Source organism: Protopterus annectens, chromosome 5.part0 (assembly GCF_019279795.1).
Source record: "Protopterus annectens isolate FY-2018-M chromosome 5.part0, PAN1.0, whole genome shotgun sequence".
NCBI lineage: Eukaryota > Metazoa > Chordata > Ceratodontiformes > Protopteridae > Protopterus > Protopterus annectens.
In genome coordinates, this window is record NC_056735.1 from 1,758,926,135 (window position 1) to 1,758,946,130 (window position 19,996).

The 19,996-nt window shown below is 37.2% G+C and overlaps 1 protein-coding gene across 1 annotated transcript in view; it reads left to right on the top strand.

Moving 5' to 3' along the window:
- Positions 1-19,996, top strand: part of RUNX1 (RUNX family transcription factor 1) — a 254,787-nt gene that overhangs the window by 13,822 nt on the left and 220,969 nt on the right. The window lies entirely within an intron of this gene.

Sequence of the window (19,996 nt, forward strand, 5' to 3'; positions counted from 1 at the left end):
CACTGCATAGTACTTTCACCAGAAAGGAAACAAAAAGTCACTGTTTGGCAAACATAGTTTTTCTGGATTATGCTAAATGACCTGTTTGGAAAGGTACCCCTCCTGCAAGTTTTTGTAATTTCCTAGCTGGATGAATGGTATTAGAGACCCTCCCCCCCAAAAAAAAACATTTATTTTCTATGCTTCATCAAGTGTTGCTAGCAGATGTGGGATAATTATGTAAGAAAACTCTTCAAAGCAACTAAGTTGAGAGACCACATATCTGTCTGTCTGTCTATCTATCTATCTATCTATCTATCTATCTATCTATCTATCTATCTCTTAGTCTGTGTGTGTGTGTGAGTGTATACAGATATGTGTGTGTGTATTTATATCGCTGTATGTTCAGGTCAGTTAATTATCCCAAAGTCACACTTCCTAAATGAAATCAACTTTTGTAAATATTTAAAGATATATACAGTAAATACCATAGTAATTGTTTATTTCTTTCCAGCTGTGGCAGACATGTCTTGTGAGATATGCAGTGCTTAAAGTTAGTAACTCTGTGAGTGGCATTGAACCTTGTATTTAAAATCTGACATTTTGTAGCCATAGTCTAATTACCTTGAAAAGTAATACCGTTTATTATCAGTCCAGACATTTAGTCAGATAAAACGTATTCATTGTTGATATATAACAAAAAGTTCAATATTGTTCCAAGTAAGTTATGTTAGAAAGCATTATTGTAATCATACTCATTTACACTCACAAACATTGAAACTACAAGCCTACAAGTGAAATCGTCTATAATGAAAGTATGTGAAGAATTCTGTAGTATCACTGTGAACCTCTGAGTACTTGGTAGTCTGCCATAAATCTGTAGTATCACTGCGAACCTGTGAGCACTAGATAATCTTCTATAAGTCTGTAGTATCACTGTGAACCACTGGGCACTAGGCAGTCTGCCATAAGTCTGCAGTATCACTGCGAACCTCTGAGCACTAGGTAATCTGCTATAAGTCTGCAGTATCACTGTAAACCTCTGAGCACTAGGTAATGTGCTATAAGTCTGCAGTATCACTGTGAACCTCTGAGCACTAGGTAATCTGCTATAAGTCTGCAGTATCACTGCAAACCTCTGAGCACTAGGTCTTCTTCTTCTTCCGGCTGCTCTCGTTAGGGGTCGCCACAGCAGATCAACTGTTTCCATTTCTTCCTGTCCTCTGCACCTTGCTCTGTCACACCAACCACATGTATATCCTCTCTCACCACATCCATAAACCTTATCTTAGGCCTTCCTCTTTTCCTGTTACCTGGCAGCTTCATCCTTAGCATCTTTTTCCCAATATACTCTGCATCCCTCCTCAGCACATGTCCAAACCAATGTAATCTTGCTTCTCTGTCTTTGTCTCCAAACCTTCCAACCTGGGCTGACCCTCTAATATACTTATTCCTAATCCTGTCCATCCTCGTCACACCCAGTGCAAATCAACATCTTCAACTCTGCCACGTCAAGCTCTGACTCCTGCCTTTTTGTCAATGCCACTGTCTCCAACCCGTATAACATAGCTGGTCTCACTACCCTCTTGTAGACCTTCCCTTTCACTCTTACTAGTACTCGTCTGTCACAAATCACTCCTGACATGCTTCTCCACCCACTCCATCCTGCCTGTAGTCTCTTCTTCGCCTCTCTTCCACACTCACCATTACTCTGAACTGTTTATCCCAAGTACTTAAACTCATTCACCTTCGCCACATCTACTACCTGCATCCTCACAATTCCTCTGTCCTCCCTTTCATTCACACACATATATTCTGTCTTAGTCCTGCTGACCTTCATTCCTCTTCTCTCTAGAGCATATCTCCACCTCTCCAGGGTCTCCTCCACCTGTTCCCTACTCACACTACAGATCACAATGTCATCTGCAAACATCATAGTCCACGGGGACTCCTGTCTGATCTCGTCTGTCAACCTGTCTATCACCATTGCAAATAAGAAATCTGCTATAAGTCTGCAGTATCACTGTGAACCTTTTAGCACTAGGTAATCTGCTATAAATCTGCAGTATCACTGTGAACCTCTGAGCACTAGGTAATCTGCTATAAGCCTGTAGTATCACTGTGAACCTCTGAGCACTAGGCAATCTGATATAAGTCTGCAGTATCACTGCGAACCTCTGAGCATTAGGTAATCTGGTATAAACCTGTAGTATTACTGTGAACCTCTGAGCACTAGGTAATCTGCCATAAGTCTGTAGTATCACTGTGAACCTCTGAGCCCTAAGTAATCTGCCATAAATTTGTAGCATCACTGTGAACCTCTGAGCACTAGGTAATCTACTATAAGAACTGTTATATTCTAGCGTACTTCTTTGAAAGGATGCCATTTTTTGTTTTTGTTTCAACTTTCAAACATTTTTTAAACATTTTGGTGAAGGCTATATTATCTGCAATGCTTTTTAAATAGGTACTTTATAAATATATATCTATTTATTGATTTGATAAGTATTCATTAAAGACTGAAGTGTTACTGTAATAGACAGAAGAGTTACTGTAATAGCAATCATATAAGGAATATTATACAAATTAATGATTCTGTATATTGTACAGCCATTTCATGTACACTTTGCACTCATTTACTGCCCTTACTTTAAAAATAGGGTTAGGCTATAGCAGTTGGTATCTGTCACTTGATTTTTATTTTTAAAAGCTGGTACTCTCATCCTCACCAGTTTTATTTTTATGACCCTTACTAAGTCCCATTAGTTTAAAGATGAGATTGTACATGATGACATATAAAGGCATTACTGCCTCAGAGCTGCTGTTTTTGATGTCTTTCAGATATTCAGCAATGCACCACTGAAACATTTCGTCTGTTCTGGTGATATAAAATGACTGACACTGACCCACTGCATATGATGTATCCAGAGTTAAAAGGAAAGCACTCTCAGATGTCATATTTCTTGTGACTATGTATTTTGTTAGTAAAAAGTAATAGTAGTTGAAGTTAATCCACGTGCTATGATAGTGGTAGAGAATATGGACTCCTTTAGGCAAAAGGAATAGATTTGATAGTGTACCTTCTAAATGTCTGCAGCTTCCAAATTAAAGTGTAGGAGGTTTTCAAGGTTTGCTTTAGTTTAATTTGACTTGATGTGTAAATGCTAATAATTATAGCCATGACACTTGCATCTGTAGTGTATACCCATAAACATGTAATCTTATTTTATTTCAGAATTCCCTTCCAGTTAATCTCTATCAAAAAAAAAACAGGATACTTAAAGGTTGTGTTAAGCTAAAATGGTCCATGGCTTCTCTCTCTCTCTTTCTCCCCCTCTCTGTCTCTGTCATAAACTGCTTATCAAATGTGTTGGCTCCTTCTTAATCTTAGGAATTGGGCCCTTGGAACATATGTCATTATGACACGTATTAAGTAGCAGAATATTGTTTCTATCAGCTGGCTTACTACATGGCCACATAATTTAGAGGTTACATTTTCTGGCATTTTCATATGCTGTTACAGATAAATATGAAGCATAGTTCATACTGGTACCATATTATTATTTTTAGGAGTATGAAATACACCTTTCCCAGTGTAGCATTTGTACCTGGCTACATTAACAATGAATCTTTAGTAAAACAAACTTGCATGTATAATGAACAACGATGGATTATTTCCACTGAAGGTATATTACTTTTCCTGATTTTTTTGAGATGTCCCATCTGCATGCGTGATTTAGGTCTGTAATACTCACCCGCCCATCCTTGGTAAGTTAATGTTTGACATTAATGTATGAATTACTCATCACTTGATGATGAGGATGATGAGTTGTGCTTTCTTGTAATAAAACCAGGGTGATTTAATGTACAAGCTAGCTGCCTGGGAGTGACTGAAACAAAGAGATGGCAATAAGCATATCTACAAGCAGGACTGTTAGTAGAATGTGCTAGAAGGAAGTTTTTAATGAATATTATCAGAAAATTGGGGCGCCATGATAACTTCTTTTGTAATTTTATGGAAAGGATACAGAAAGAGAACAGGAAGGCTTTCTACATGAATGGCAAGGGAGATTTTTATTGCTTTTTCTACTCTGTAACCATTGGTAGAATGAATATCAAAGCCAAAATTCACACAATGTCTGAAAGATGTTTCAACTGAATAGTCACACATGAATTTCAAAAGAGCAACACAACTTTAGGGAAGTAGATGTAGGAATTTATCAGTAAAAGTGTGACCCACAAATTCCCATTTTGGGATCATTGGCACTTGTGTTGCTGAGTGCAGCTTTGAGAAATAATAGCTATTGCTCTTCACAAAGAAGGTGAAGTTTAGTAGCCACACTTTGGAAGAAAGTACCTTGTATCAAATATGCAAGGAGCAAACTGCCATGTATCATTATTATGCCTGTAATATGCTGTCAAGGAAGAATCTGCTTCTTCTGTTTGAAACCGAGAAATAAGTCAGGAAACTGTTTCTCACAAAGTTAATCACTGTACTTTATGAATAAAGTTGTCTGACACTATAATAATAATGTTTTATTAGGTCATTTTACATGTTAGCTGACCCTTTGGAATGGAAAAAACACTAGACATAGTTATAGCTAGATAGCTGGGCCAACACATAGATAAACAGAGGGGGACAGAGAGGTTGTATGACCCATATTTTAAGTATGCTGAGATTCATGAAAGTATCCAGAGAAACTGTCAGCTTATTCAGTATGAGAGAAGTGTCCTGCAGGCTTCTTCTGAACAACACTGGTGCTAACTGCTTAAGTTAGGGACAGCTAAGGTAAATACATATATTTTGTAAGATTCTGTAAAAAAAAGATACTTTGAACATTTAAAATGCCACATCACAAGCCATCAGACAACTTCCTCAAATGCACAAACAGCTGAAAATAGAAACAAAACTTTGTTTTTTCCAGGATTCAACAACTTCTTCACTCCATTAGCCTCCACAGCTTTTTATATAGTGTCAGTGAGATCACACAAGAATGAGGAATTAAAAAAAAATCTTCCTAAACCCCAATGTCTGAAGATCTTGTAGCAACAGCAAAATGTAATTTAATAAAGTGGGAGTTGATTAAATTAATACATGATTTCTGCTTTGACAAAAGTACTGTTTGCCAAAATGACTTGAAACTTTTTTTTAGTAGCCATAGCTACGAGCAACACATCTTTGGAAGATGGGTGTAGTTAAGGAGATTCAAGAGAAATCTCAAACATAAAAGAACATACAGACTGTAAACAGATAGTAATCAAACATCAGAAATGAATGTGGGCTGTGGAGCTGTAAACGGGAAATGTTTACTGTTCAGCAAACTGAGTAAACTTTCTGTCTAGAATTTGAAAAAAAAACATTGTATTGTTTAAGTGAGAAATTCATAACTTTCCTTTTAATGTATTAGCAAAGATTTAGATTATATATTTGCATGTTTTATATATTTCTGCAGGTGTCTCTTGAAACTAAACTGTGAACGCCCATTATGTATACATAGTTAGCAAATCAATCTATAAATCAAATATTTCACACTTTCAGAAAATAAATGCTTAAATACTTGCAAAGTGTTAATAATCCCAGAGTCCCACTCTGCCATTCCAGCTACTATGGCAATAAGGAAGCCTATCTATATGGTCAAATGTACATATTGGTGGCTTTAGTTGGAGTCCAGTCTGTCAGTGTGTTTAGGTGGAGTAGTAGGAAAATGTCCTGTGGGGTAAACAGTAGGTGGGTGTTATTAATGGCACACAGAGAAACATCAATATTTAGTTAATCTGTATGTATCCTACTCCTTCTCAAAGTAACCTATAATGAAACATTTTAGAGTTGGGGGTGGCAATGCTCCATTGCTTAATTCTCCAAACTGGAAAATTACTATGCATTTAGTCCCCCCCTCAAAAAAAAAAAAAAAAAAAAAACAAACAGTTTATGCATTAAAACTGAAATAATTGTTAAAAATATATTCCTGCAGTCCACCACTAAGAGCCTTCCATTCACCACCCCCATGTAATAATGCTGGAGATACCTAGTTCCCTGTAGTTAGTTTCTCAGATAAGGGCACTGCTCAGTAACATTCTGTCATTGTCTCTTGTTTGAAGTAAAGAAAACAATTAGTGATTTTGTTTTAATTCTGCAAACCTGAAATGGGTGAACTGGGTTATCGGAGACCGAATTATATTTTATTCAACCTAACCCCCAGTTGACTATTTCATTGGATGTTGACCACCTTACCTCTTTTTCACCCATGCCTGTCTTCCTGAGCAGGACTATCACAATCTTTCTTAGACTGGAGACACATGTTCACTGTTTAGGAACTGGACATATATACGTTTACTTTCTGGGAGATTACCACAAACCTGTTTCAGTGGCTTTTACTATCAATGGTTATAACTTACTCATTTCTAGTAATATTGGACAGTTTACAGGATATCCTTACTTCTTAGCCTGGGTCACACTGCCATTGCACAGGTCTGTCATTAAGGCCAATTTTACCATTGTGTATAGAATAACCTTTCAAAGCCACTCATTTTATATCCTGAGTTAAAGTTATGCCTTAGTATTCAGTCAGTATTTGGAAGAACTGTTAAACTTGAAATTTTAAGATATTGCATTTTTCCTGGCAACTGCCAACCCCACAATTTTAACAGCTTAAAATAATTGCATCTAGTCTAAACATACCTATTTCACCATCGTTTGCATATGAGAGCTGTCATTTCTCAGTGTCAAGCCAAAATATTTTGGTTTGCCTTTTTAGAAAAAATATTTTTTCATGTTCTTCATGTAATCATATTTGGCCCAATATGTTGACAGTTTGGAGTAGAAAAAAACATATTTGTGCTGCCATTATTATGAACCCTTGCTTAATTTCATTAGTATTCCCCAGTAGTATAGTCTGTTTTCAATATTTTGCTGTTACATTTGCAATGTTGCCATCTCACTAAACTAATAGCTTTCATTTTCAAGAGGCATGTCAAAATGTTAATTTTACAGCCTGACAGGACATTTCACCTTTGTTATTGACTAACACTTCCTGAACAAGCCATACATTTTTTCTAGTTCAGGTAATGAGGTAGAATGAAGAGACAGTACCTTGAAAATAAGCTGTACGCATTTATCAACTGCCAAATTTACAAAGTGCAGTAAATGCAGTTGTATTATTTTTATACGCTTCTGTATTTTCTTGAAGAAACTAGTGGTGTCCATCTTATCATCTCACAAAGGACACACTTGTTGTTTTTGAAAGCCTGTCCAAAACCTTTTGTACCTTTATGAAATGTTTCAGATAAACAGAGCTAAATGACAATGCACAGATATGCTTTCTGGCTTTTGTGTTCTAGCAGCAAAAAGTAAAAATATGAATACCCACTTACGTCAGTTCAGAATGAGCTATATCTGCCAGAAAGGCCATTAGTAATGAATACAATTAATGAGATAAGCAGTTGTCCCTAGACTATACTTAAATTCCATGAAGCTATTTCTTGATAGCATATTATACCAATTCCTGTGTCTTATTTCCCATGTAATATATGTTACAGCAAACTAAAAAGAAATAAAAGTATAAGTACAGGTTAAATACTGACTTCTAGAGTTGTCCTAATATTTCTAAAGACATTTGTTTTTCAGTATTTAAGAGAAACACACATGATATATCCTCAGTGAAATAATAAGAATTCTAAAACTGCCCCCCCCCCCCCACACACACACCACATATAGCAAAATGAAGGATAATTGACAATAATGATCTAAATTATGCAACCAGGCTTTATAGCCTTTCTTGCAGTCTGATGTTTCTTATATTTTGTAGAGAGGATTTTCAACTTTGCTGTACAGTTTAATACAAAATACCTCTTAAAATTAGATTATTTTGCCACTATGAACTTTCAGTTGCCGAGATCAGATGTCGTCTTGCCTGCCTGTTTAAATAATTTTGCATCAAGCACCATCTGTTTCACATGAAACTGTTAAAAGAGAATCCCTTTTTGGTTGGTTAACGTAGAGTACAGTAATGCAGTACTTGATTCTGGAGGGGCCTTACTTATGCTCACCATACGCAAATTGGAATGAGAAAATGAGCTAGTAAGAAGGTTTCATGCAATCTGTAATTGCAGATGCTAGGGTATGACAGTACAATATATTGTTTGTGAAAGTTACATTGAGATATTATTGCCTCTGATTTAGTAACACTGTAAAATGCTGTCACTTGGTGTGGCCATTGTTGTTTTAGAGTATGAATATAATGTTTACTGCCTGTTTGTGGCAGTAATTCCAGACGCAAACACATACAAGTAATTTAGTGACACATATGTTTTAGTTATAGGCAAACAATGCCTATACAAATACATACTATGTATCTCCTTTGTCTCTCTCTCTCTCTCTCTATATATATATATATATATATATATTTGTGTGTGTGTATAGGTGTATGCATGTATGTATATAGATGCAAACCAAAGGGAAAAAGATCACGCAGGCAAATCATTCAGTAAAAACTCCCAAGTAAAACCCAGCCAAGCAAGAGCTTTCACATTGTGGTAACTCAGAACTCCTGAAATACTGGCCCATGAGATATATGCAAATAACCCCTTAAGACCATTAAGTGTTTCAGCTAGATGGCTTCTGAATGCCCATGACGTTTTACTTTTTACATGTTTATGGATACATTCAGGCCTATAAGGCCAAACTCAACTAGCTGTGGACATGCAAGTTTCAGCCTTCTTACTGACCTCGTCTACATAGCATAAGTAGATTGTTTAGCTATACTTTAGAAACACGGGAATTTTAAACCCAGCGAATGTCCATAAACCTTAAGGTACCTGAAAAATGTCTCAACTAACATCCAAACCACAATGTAAAAATGTCACACATACAAACAATTCAGTAAAAACTAAAAGAAAAACCCAGCCAAGCTAGATCACTGTGTGATGCCTTAAACTTCCTGAAACAGAGGCCCATGAGATATATACATATAGAAGGCTATATTTATACACATGCATACACCCGCATGAGTGCACATGCGCGCGCACACACACACACACACACACACACACACACACACACACACACACACACACACACACACACACACACATACCCACGATTTTCCACATTTGCTGCTTGGGTTTTATGCATAATGTGTAGCTTAAGTAATGGCTGCAGCACACCATATTTTACACCAAACTGTGTCTCCAAGTTCTGAATATTTTAGAAAAGATGAAGCTGCCATGCTTTGCTTTATGTTAGAGCACAAGCTGTTTGTCTCTCTTGTTCATCTAGTAAAGTGGTAACGTGGGAATGGAAGAGGTAGCACACAGTCGATTGTACTGTACACTTTGCTGATAAGGAATGGCTGGAGAATACTTGCTTCTGTTTATTCTGAATAACATTGTAGGTTTCCTTGTCCCCTTATACTAATCTGCTCATCCTGCCCCTCCTGCTGTTAAAACAAGTGCTTTGTCTCCCCCTCCTATTTCTTTCCCAGCCAGTATGACCATCTGCATCTAAGAGTGTCTACAGTAGTCCTTGGTTATGTGTCTTCTCTCCGTGACTTCACTGTAGATCTATTTCTATGTGTACATTCCACACAAATAGTATTCAGTATTTCTCCCCTCACTCAGTAGAATGCAGACCTTGTTTCTGTGTCAGTCATGTGCATTCCTGCCAGTGTTGGCAATCTCTCTTTTTCATAAAAAGGTGCTGTACAATGTAGTGAGCAGAAGTGTTTTAGCTCTTTGTTTTGGTTCAGTAATTGTAGTAACATATAATATATAATGAATTCCATCTCTAAACATTCAACTTAATTGATGTCAGAACTCTTCTGTTCATTTGCAGATGTAGCAAAAATTCACTAAAGATGCCCCCACTGACTTATTAAGAGAAAATTTTTTTTAAGCATAGTAGGCTGTGTCCCACAGCAGTGCTTTTCAGCCAAGATGCCATATGTGTGCATGCACAAACTTGCCATATATGTATAGTCAAAAAAGAGATGCACGTGTACATAAATATGCACACACATGCACACACACACACACACACACACACACACACACACACACACACACACACACACACACACACACAAAATAAAAATATAAATATAGGTTAAATACTGACTTCTACAATTGCCCTAATATTTATAAAGGCAGTTGTTATTATATAATGTCCTTACTTAATATTAGTCATAGGCAATAATTTTTGTCTAACTGCCTGTTGAATCTGATACAGAAACTGGTCCGTAAACATACAAGGCTTCCTTCTCAGCAACAGTTTTACACACACACACACACACACACACACACACACACACACACACACAAACACACACACACACGTGCAAGCCCACACACACACACAAACACACACACGCACACACACAGCAGTCATAAATTGTCTAATTAATAGTGTAGGAAACCTCATCACGGTCTTTTCGTATACTGTTACAGATTACCTTTTTATGGTAAAATGACTTGCAGGTTTTTGTTACTAATCTTTTGCTAATATATGCAACTGCTTTTGTTTTTCAGTCTTAAAGAAGTCTTGTACATCCAGCACATATGCAAATTTCCTTGTTCCTGGGACCTAAACTAGCACTATTCTTAAAACATATTCTTTGTCCTGCTCAATTCCCTTTCTCTCTCTTCATGTCTACAACTTTTTTGTGTGAATTAAAAGTAGAATTAAAGCATTATGGAATCATTAGATCCAGAACAGAGAGACAAACAGCCCTAAATGCAGCTGTGGTAACCCAGGTTTGACTAGCATGCCTAAGTGCTGCATTTGCTGACTGATATGGATGTGAGTGCGCGACAACACATCTTGCAAAGAGAGAGCTGGTTAGGTCCCATTGCTTCTACATTACATGGAGGAGGATGGGGTCTATCTTGAGTAATAGGATAGGCCAGGAGGTGGGCACTGTTGTACACCAAATAATGTAGTGCACCGTAGTACTATAGATGGAACATATGGTATCATGAAGCATCATACCTTTTAAGCTCACAACTCGAGAAATCTGGACAAAACCAAAAATAATAGGAGGGGGGAGGCTCCAAATCACAGACAAATTTTAAATATTGTTCTTATAAATCTATAGCATTGCTAGAACAACAGGTTTTGCCTTTGCATTGATTTTCTGAAGGATATGATGTTTGAAAATCAAATGTGTGCTACTATTTAATGACTTCAAACTTAAATAATTTGCCAGAAAACCACAAATTGTATGAGGAACTGAACAAAAATAAGATGCAAGAAATCTGGACATTCAAGAAAAATCTGGATAGTTGAGAGGTATGGGAAGCATGCATTCATGGTCTTGGCATTGTTGGCTGACTCAGACAAAATGCTTATCTCTGAGCAGGACGGGGGAGTAATAGGCTATAAAGAAAGACCTATGTCTGTCAGAATGACGGCCTTGTCTTAGCAACTGTACCCCCTCCATTGCCTCTACATTCATAGGAAGAGAGGAATGAAAGGGCTTCCTGTCACCACAAGAAGCTGATGCTTTCCAGAAAGAGGACAAAACCTGGTAAAAAATTCCTTCAAGCCGTTAGCATTGAGCCTTCTTTCTAACTCATCTCCCTCAACATATTCAGTTGTTGTGCTTTCTGTCAACCATAAAACTATGGTTATTTTTGTCTGGTGTATTATAATTCATTATTTATTTGCTATGCTAGTTTTTCTGTTTGATACGATTCACAGTTAACATTATATATTCACTTCCCTGCATTGTGTGAGAAAATAAGAGTGAAGAAAAGGTAAAGGCTGCTTTTGTAACATGGAAACTTATTTCCCATGGATGATACCTAACTTAATTTTAATTACTGCAAACACTTTGGTATAACTGCCTATTGAATCTGATACAGAAACTGGACCATAAGCATACGAGGCTTCCTTCTCAGCAGCGATTAGTTGAGAACCCGAAGCACATGGCATTCGTTGTTTTTCACCCTTGTGCGTATCGAAGACCAGGCATTTAAATGCAGTGTACAAGGGATTTTGTATTGCCTGTGGTAGCATACAAAGCTTGAAGTACTAACACAATGAATGTGAGCTCTGAGTCAGATGTATGAAGAAAATTATGTTCACGTGTTAGACTGGTGTAACATGCACTGAAAATGTAAAGAAGGCCTTATCAAAGTATTCTTTGAAATATCTGCTTTGATTTACATAATAACTTGGGCAAATGTAAAGGGTGGGTACATCTTGGGGATTTTTATTCTATTCGTTTATAGTTAATAAAAGATTAAAACTATTTTGCAAGACTTGTTTTTCTACAAAAGGTCAGTATTTTTAAATCATTTAAACATGTTAAAACCACTGAAATACTATGAAATGTTGTACATATTTGCAATATTTCAAAGTCAGGTATTTTTTTTTAATTTTGCAAAGTTTGAGCAATACTGCAGATTACACCCCTTCCCATAAAACACTCACTTAAGACAGTTGAACATTCTTGGTTCTGATTGCAATTTGGTGTATTTGTATGGAATGTTTTCCATTTTTTTCTGTCAACTGACAGTACTGAATGCTATGGTATTCTATCACTTTATTACCAAAGCTACTCTCACAGAAGTAGTCTTGAAGTGCACTCAAGCTTACCTTTCAGTCACCATCTACCAAAGTCATGTATTCCCCAGACTGGAAAGCTATTTTTCAGTGTAGTGAACATATTTGCATTCAGAAAACTACCAAAAGGTCCAGATTGTAGCTAAAATTAATTGGTTTTAAGTTTAATATGCTGCTAAATTCTGTAAACCAATATGAAAATCCATATTGTTTTCTTTTAATTCTTGTCTGTGTTCCTTAGATTCACTAGCTATGGAATTTCTAGGCAGATGTTGCCATTCTGTGATATAATCAGGATGCTTGCTTTTGCAGCATGCTTCCTAATTCTATTTATGTGTGACCTAATGCCCATGTTAAGGTGATACAGGTGCCCTTCACATGGATTTTCTGCAGGTACACAAGCTTCCTCCCACTTCCCACAAACATGCACGTTGTCTGGCTATGCTGTCTCTCTCTCTCTCTCTATATATATATATATATATATATATATGTATATATATATATATATATAGCAACAACCAAAGGAGGCACCAGACCACGGCAAATAAAAACATAAAAGTATTTATTGCAGAAAAGGTGAGCGCTTTCACAGCAAAGCTGCTTCATCAGACAATTCAACAGAAATGTATCAACTCTTTTAAAATAACACACAACCAATGGAAAAGTACGTTCAATTAAGGACAATTTCTTAAAGGAACAACATAACTTGTATTTCTAAAACCTGCTGTGAACTTCACATATATAAATATAAATAAAAATGACACATATGGAATCAGCAAATGATCATTTAGGTAAGGGTCTGTCCAGCAACTTGGGATGTATAGATACTTTCTCATTCAAGCCACTGCCATTATTGGCACGCAGCCTTATAATCCATTCAAGTTCCCTGCCTTCAACTCTATTCTTAACTGCACCTCCACGTATTCCCATCGTAACTACCTCAATGACCATGAACTTGAGGGCATGTTTTTCACCCTTCTCCATAATATGTTTAGAGAGGGCATTAGTGGTAACCTTCCTGGTGAGATCATGCAAATAGTCTCTGATTCAGTCATGTAATCTATGTGTCGTCATACCCACATAAAATGCATAACATCCCTCACAGTGGCATAAATACACTAAGTTAGTAGTCTCACAGTTTGCTACCAGTTTAAACATAAATTCTTTGTTCATGTCAGGATGATAAAATCTGCCTTTATGATCTAAATATTGACAATAATTGCAAGTATTGCAAGGAAAAGTACCTATTCCATTTCCTCTATCCTGTGTATAAAATTTTCGATCCTGTCTGGGGCCACATAAAAGTCTCTTCAGGGATTTCTTATTTTTAAAAACATAATGTGGTGTATCCCCTACCAATTCTCTAACATTTTCATCTGCACATAGAGCATTCCAATTTTTTTCCGTATATATTCTGTATAGATTTAACATCACTCGAATATGTAATCGGGATTTTCAAGGGGTTACATCCCTTCATTCTATTACTATCCCTTGAGGTACTGTATGAGAAAAAAGGTCTCCCTGAATCCTCTCTCATATTGCGTGTAGCAGATAATGCTGTTTTCACTTCAGCTTGCAAATAAGCTCTCTGTCGGAAACTTTGTTCTAACTTTTCCATCAATTGTTCAAATTTATCATTATTAACAGTCAGCCTTGATACTCTTAGGGCCTGTTCCCTTACCACATTACCAAAAATATGTTGTGGATGCATACTGGTAGTCAGTGCTGCTATTAATAAATTCTAAAAAATTGCTGAAGGATGAGGTATCCCCCTCCCAGAAGAGGAACAAATCATCCACAAAACGTGTTCCTCCTCTGGGAGAGGAATACCTCATCCTTCAACAATTTTTTTAGAATTTATTAATAGCAGCACTGACTACCTGCGATTTACAGCTCATAGTTCCACCAGTAATATTGATTTTCTAGATGTCAGGATTGATAGACTACCCATGGGGGCTTTTGAAACAAGTATATGTAGAAAAGAATGTTACAAGAACACATATGTTGAAAGAAGCAGTATGCATCCACAACATATTTTTGGTAATGTGGTAAGGGGACAGGCCCTAAGAGTATCAAGGCTGACTGTTAATAATGATAAATTTGAACAAGTGCTGGGAAAGTTAGAACAGAGTTTCTGACAGGTTATTTGCAAGCTGAAGTGAAAACAGCATTATCTGCCACACGTAATATGAGAGGATTCAGGGAGACCTTTTTTCTCATACAGTACCTCAAGAGCTAGTAATAGAATGAAGGGATGTAACCCCTTGAAAATCCCGATTACATATTCGAGTGATGTTAAATCTATACAGAATATATACGGAAAAAATTGGAATGCTCTATGTGCAGATGAAAATGTTAGAGAATTGGTAGGGGATACACCACATTATGTTTATAAAAATAAGAAATCCCTGAAGAGACTTTTATGTGGCCTCAGACAGGATCGAAAATTTTATACACAGGATAGAGGAGATGGAATAGATACTTTTCCTTGCAATACTTGCAATTATTGTCAATATTTAGATCATGAAGACAGATTTTATCATCCTGACATGAACAAAGAATTTATGTTTAAACTGGTAGCAAACTGTGAGTCTACTAACTTAGTGTATTTATGCCACTGTGAGGGATGTTATGCATTTTATGTGGGTATGACGACACGTAGATTACGTGACCGAATCAGAGACCATTTGTATGATATCACCAGGAAGGTTACCACTAATGCCCTCTCTAAACATATTAACGAGAAGGGTGAAAAACATGCCTTCAAGTTCATGGTCATTGAGGTAGTTACGATGGGAATACGTGGAGGTGCAGTTAAGAATAGAGTTGAAGGAAGGGAACTTGAATGGATTATAAGGCTGCGTGCCAATAATGGCAGTGGCTTGAATGAGAAAGTATCTATACATCCCAAGTTGTTGGACAGACCCTTACCTAAATGATCATTTGCTGATTCCATATGTGTCATTTTTATTTATATTTATATATGTGAAGTTCACAGCAGGTTTTAGAAATACAAGTTATGTTGTTCCTTTAAGAAATTGTCCTTAATTGAACTTACTTTTCCATTGGTTGTGTGTTATTTTAAAAGAGTTGATGCATTTCTGTTGAATTGTCTGATGAAGCAGCTTCGCTGTGAAAGCGCTCACCTTTTCTGCAATAAATACTTTTATGTTTTTTTTTGCCGTGGTCTGGTGCCTCCTTTGGTTGTTGCTATATTTTATATTTTTATTGGAGGACCGTTTTACTCACACCACCTTCTGGTTTTGGAGATATATATATATTTATAGAGAAAATCTTTATCTATGTCCGTGTACACCCATATACATATTATAGCTAGCTCCGCCTCTTACTCACACTCTCTCTCTCTCTAGATATATATATATATATATATATATATATATATATATATAGTGTATCTTTTGACTTTTTGTTCTAAATAACAACGTATTCAAAGTTGATTCTATTATGAAAAAGGTTTGGGGGTTGCTGGTAGGGAGTGCAAGGGGCTTACCTCCCTATAATGCACTAATTTAAGACAGATGTCCCTTCACTATCTTGTGATCACAGTTTTGTACATTTGGTAAGGAAAGTTCACCATTTTTTCTAGAAGTCTAATGTACTTTGTTGTTACTTGGAGGCCAGGGCTGTACCCGATATACTTAGGGATAAATCATGATACATGTTGTAGAACTGTTATATGACTTCTTATTGATGTATTAGTAGTGCATTTAATAGACTACATTAATGCACTGTATAAACTACACCCAGACTCCATGTGTGAAATAATTAAGTAATAAAGCATGACCACGGGTATACTTGTTAATGTGGGCAAGCAGGAGTACAACATGCAATGGAGGGCTTCGCCTCCCCTAAATGTAGTTATAAAAGTTCTACTTTAGTGCTGCAACAGGGCGTACTAATTGCTGTATTAACTTTTGTATAGATGAGGGGGTGACTCCTTTAAGAGATGACAACAGCAGTCTAAGGAAGTATCTGACTTTCCAGTGATCTTTCTAGAACTTCTTAAGGTATAAAACTCCCCAACTGGAGCTTCCAGGTATTAGTAGCAGTTGTAAACTAAATTTAAACAGAGAAACTGTGAATAACATGTTTGCTGATTGGCAGGACTAGATTTTTCTCTTACAAAAAACAGAAGGTTGATGCGGCCTTTGCGAGAAGCTGCTTTGTCTTGAAATCCTTTGTTGTATGTTTCATGTGCATATGTCAGGAGAGTCTGAAGGCCTGTGTAAGTGATTAGAAATTGTTTTTGGGAATGTTTTCTTACTGCATGGTACTGTGCTGAACCTTTTAAGCCTTCTAAAAAAAGACAGTGCAAACAGTGTGACAAGTGTTACAGACAAACTTTGCTGTTTTCTCCACATGCGGACTGCAACTCTGGACCAGCAGGTACTATGCCAAGTAAAGGTGTGTTATCGTTTGTTATCATTTATGCTGATAGAAAGCAGTCTGAGTAACTTGTGTATTAAGCTGAACTGAAACACCCTAGGTTTCTTTATGAAATTCTTCTTCTTCTTTCAGCTGTTCCTGTAAGGTGTTGCCACAGCGGATCATCTGTTTCCATTTCTTCCTGTACTCTGCATCTTGCTGTGTCACGCCAACCACCTGCAGGTCCTCTCTCACCACATCCATAAACCTTATCTTAGGCCTTCCACTTTTCCTCTTACCTGGCAGCTCCATCCTTAGCATCCTTTTCCCAATATACCCAGCATCCCTCCTCAGCACATGTCCAAACCAATCCAATCTCGCCTTTTTAGCTTTGTCTCCAAGCTGTCCAACCTGAACTGACCCTCTAATATACTGATTCCTAATCCTGCCCATCCTTGTCACACCCAGTGCAAATCTTAACATCTTTAACTCTGCCACCTCCAGCTCTGACTCCTGCCTTTTTGTCAATGCCACCGTCTTCAACCCATATAACATAGTTGGTCTCACTACCCTCTTGTAGGCCTTCCCTTTCACTCTTACTGGTACTCGTCTGTCACAAATCACTTCTGACACTCTTCTCCACCCACTTCACCCTGCCTGTACTCTCTTCTTCACCTCTCTTCCACACTCACCATTACTCTGAACTGTTGATCCCAAGTATTTAAACTCATCCACCTTTGCCACCTCTACTCCCTGCATCCTCACCATTCCTCTATCCTCTTTCTCATTTACAGACATATGTTCTGTCTTAGTCCTGCTGACCTTCATTCCTGTCCTGTCTTGAGCATATCTCCATTTCTCCAGGGTCTCCTCCACCTGTTCCCTACTCTGACTACAGATCACAATGTCATCTGCAAACATCATAGTCCACGGAGACTCCTTTCTGATCTCGTCTGTCAACCTGTCCATCACCATTGCAAATAAGAAAGTGCTCAGAGCTGATCCTTGATGTAATCCCACTTCCACCTTAAATGCATCCATCACTCCTACTGTAGATCTCACTGCTGTCACACTACCTCATACATATCCTGTACCACTCTTACATACTTCTCTGCCACTTCCGACTTCCTCATACAATACCACAACTCCTCTCTAGGCACCCTGTCATATGCTTTCTCTAAGTCCACAAAGATACAATGCAACTCCTTCTGACCTTTTCTATACTTCTCAGTCAACTCTCTCAGAGCAAACATTGCATCTGTAGTGCTCTTTCCTGGCATGAAACCATACTGCTGCTCACTAATCATCATCTCCTTTCTTAACCTAACTTCCAGTACTCTTTCCCATAACTTCATGCTGTGACTGATCAGTTTAATCCCTCTGTAGTTACTACAGCTCTGCACATCACCCTTATTCTTAAAAATCAGTACCAAAGCACTTCTTCTTCACTCCTCAGGCATCCTCTTACTTTCCAATATTTCATTAAACAATCTGGTTAAAAACTCCACTGCCATCTCTCCTAAACACCTCCATGCTTCCACAGGTATGTCACCTGGACCAACAGCCTTTCCATTCTTCATCCTCTTCATAGCTGTCCTCACTTCCTCCTTGCTAATCTGCTGCACTTCCTGATTTACTATCCCCACATTGTAAGTTTCTTTATGAAATGTTAAAATTAAAGCAATGTCACTTTTTTCCACCTGCAAAACTGTCTCTGTCATATGAATCCAAATAAAGCCTGCGTGTTTGGTCTCAAGTGCAAACACTGGTGTTTCATTTACAGTTTCTGGAGGGTATTAACTTCTATACTTTGTCACATCATCTTCAGATATTTTAGAGATAGTACATGTGTGCTTAGTAAATGGCACACCCTAAATCTGTTCACGATCAGCTGGAATTAAGCATTTTTTTCTACCTTTCAAAATATATGTTAAAGCACATCATGTCAGTTTTAGTAACTTGTAATTTAATCATTTCCCCACCAGAAGAGATAGGGAATTACAAGGGATATCAATAAAGTTAACCGAGACTTATTAATTATCTCAGTATACGATGGCTAGGTTTTACCTCCCATGATGTAAGTTGCTCTTAATGATAGACACCAGTGTAGTTACTGAACAGTTTTGAGATAAAAGCTGTGTTTTGTTTTCTAACTGGTAAAAGATAACTTATTCATTCATAGTCAAATCGTTTTCCTCTGAACTAATTTTAATAAATTCAGTAGTGAATATTGCACACTTGTTTTGTTTCTAATACCAGAACATTCCTATCCTATTTGTTTAAAAAGCTGTTTTTTTATTACTTTTTCTGCCACCCATTTGATGGCATAAATGGTATTATCTCAATCTACCATGATGCTTGCCAACACATACATAGTCCGAGCAGTACATATTTAAACAATCTCTACTGACCTGAATCAGCACAGAGAGATGGAACAGAACTTGGGTTTATATTGTACAATGGTATTATTTCAAAAAGGTACAATGTTTCTTTTCATAACAATATAGTATGAGATGACTGCACTGTGGCAGGGCTGATCGTAATTCATATACTAGGTTTGGGGGGATCCAGTTTTCTCTTTTGGTCAGTCAGTTGGCAGCATATTATCAAACAATAGTCTGCTGTGTGGGTAACATTTTAAATACTCCCCTCAGCACCATGATGTGTTTCTGGTGTGTTCAGTAATCCATCTGGCTGCTGTACATTGTTTCCCGTAAGCTAGAGATCATGCAGGTGCTGTAGGAAAAGAAAAGGCTGCATGTTGCACCCTTTGTGTAAGGACAGGAGTTACCCTTGATTTAAAGCAGTGTACTGAGCAGTTAACACCATTAAGCATAAATGTACATGATGGTCAATATCCTTGATTGTAGCCAAGAATTCTTACATAATAAAATGCTGAGTGTAGGTTCTGAGGTGTAATCATATCAGCATTTTGTTTTAAAGAATCTGACTGTGAGCGATGTATAATGATCATTGGTTTATTCTGCAAAGTAAGTTAGTCTAGATTCAGATGGAAATGATAATGTTTGTTGTTTCTTATATGACATAGTTTTCCACCTTCCAAAGTAAAAT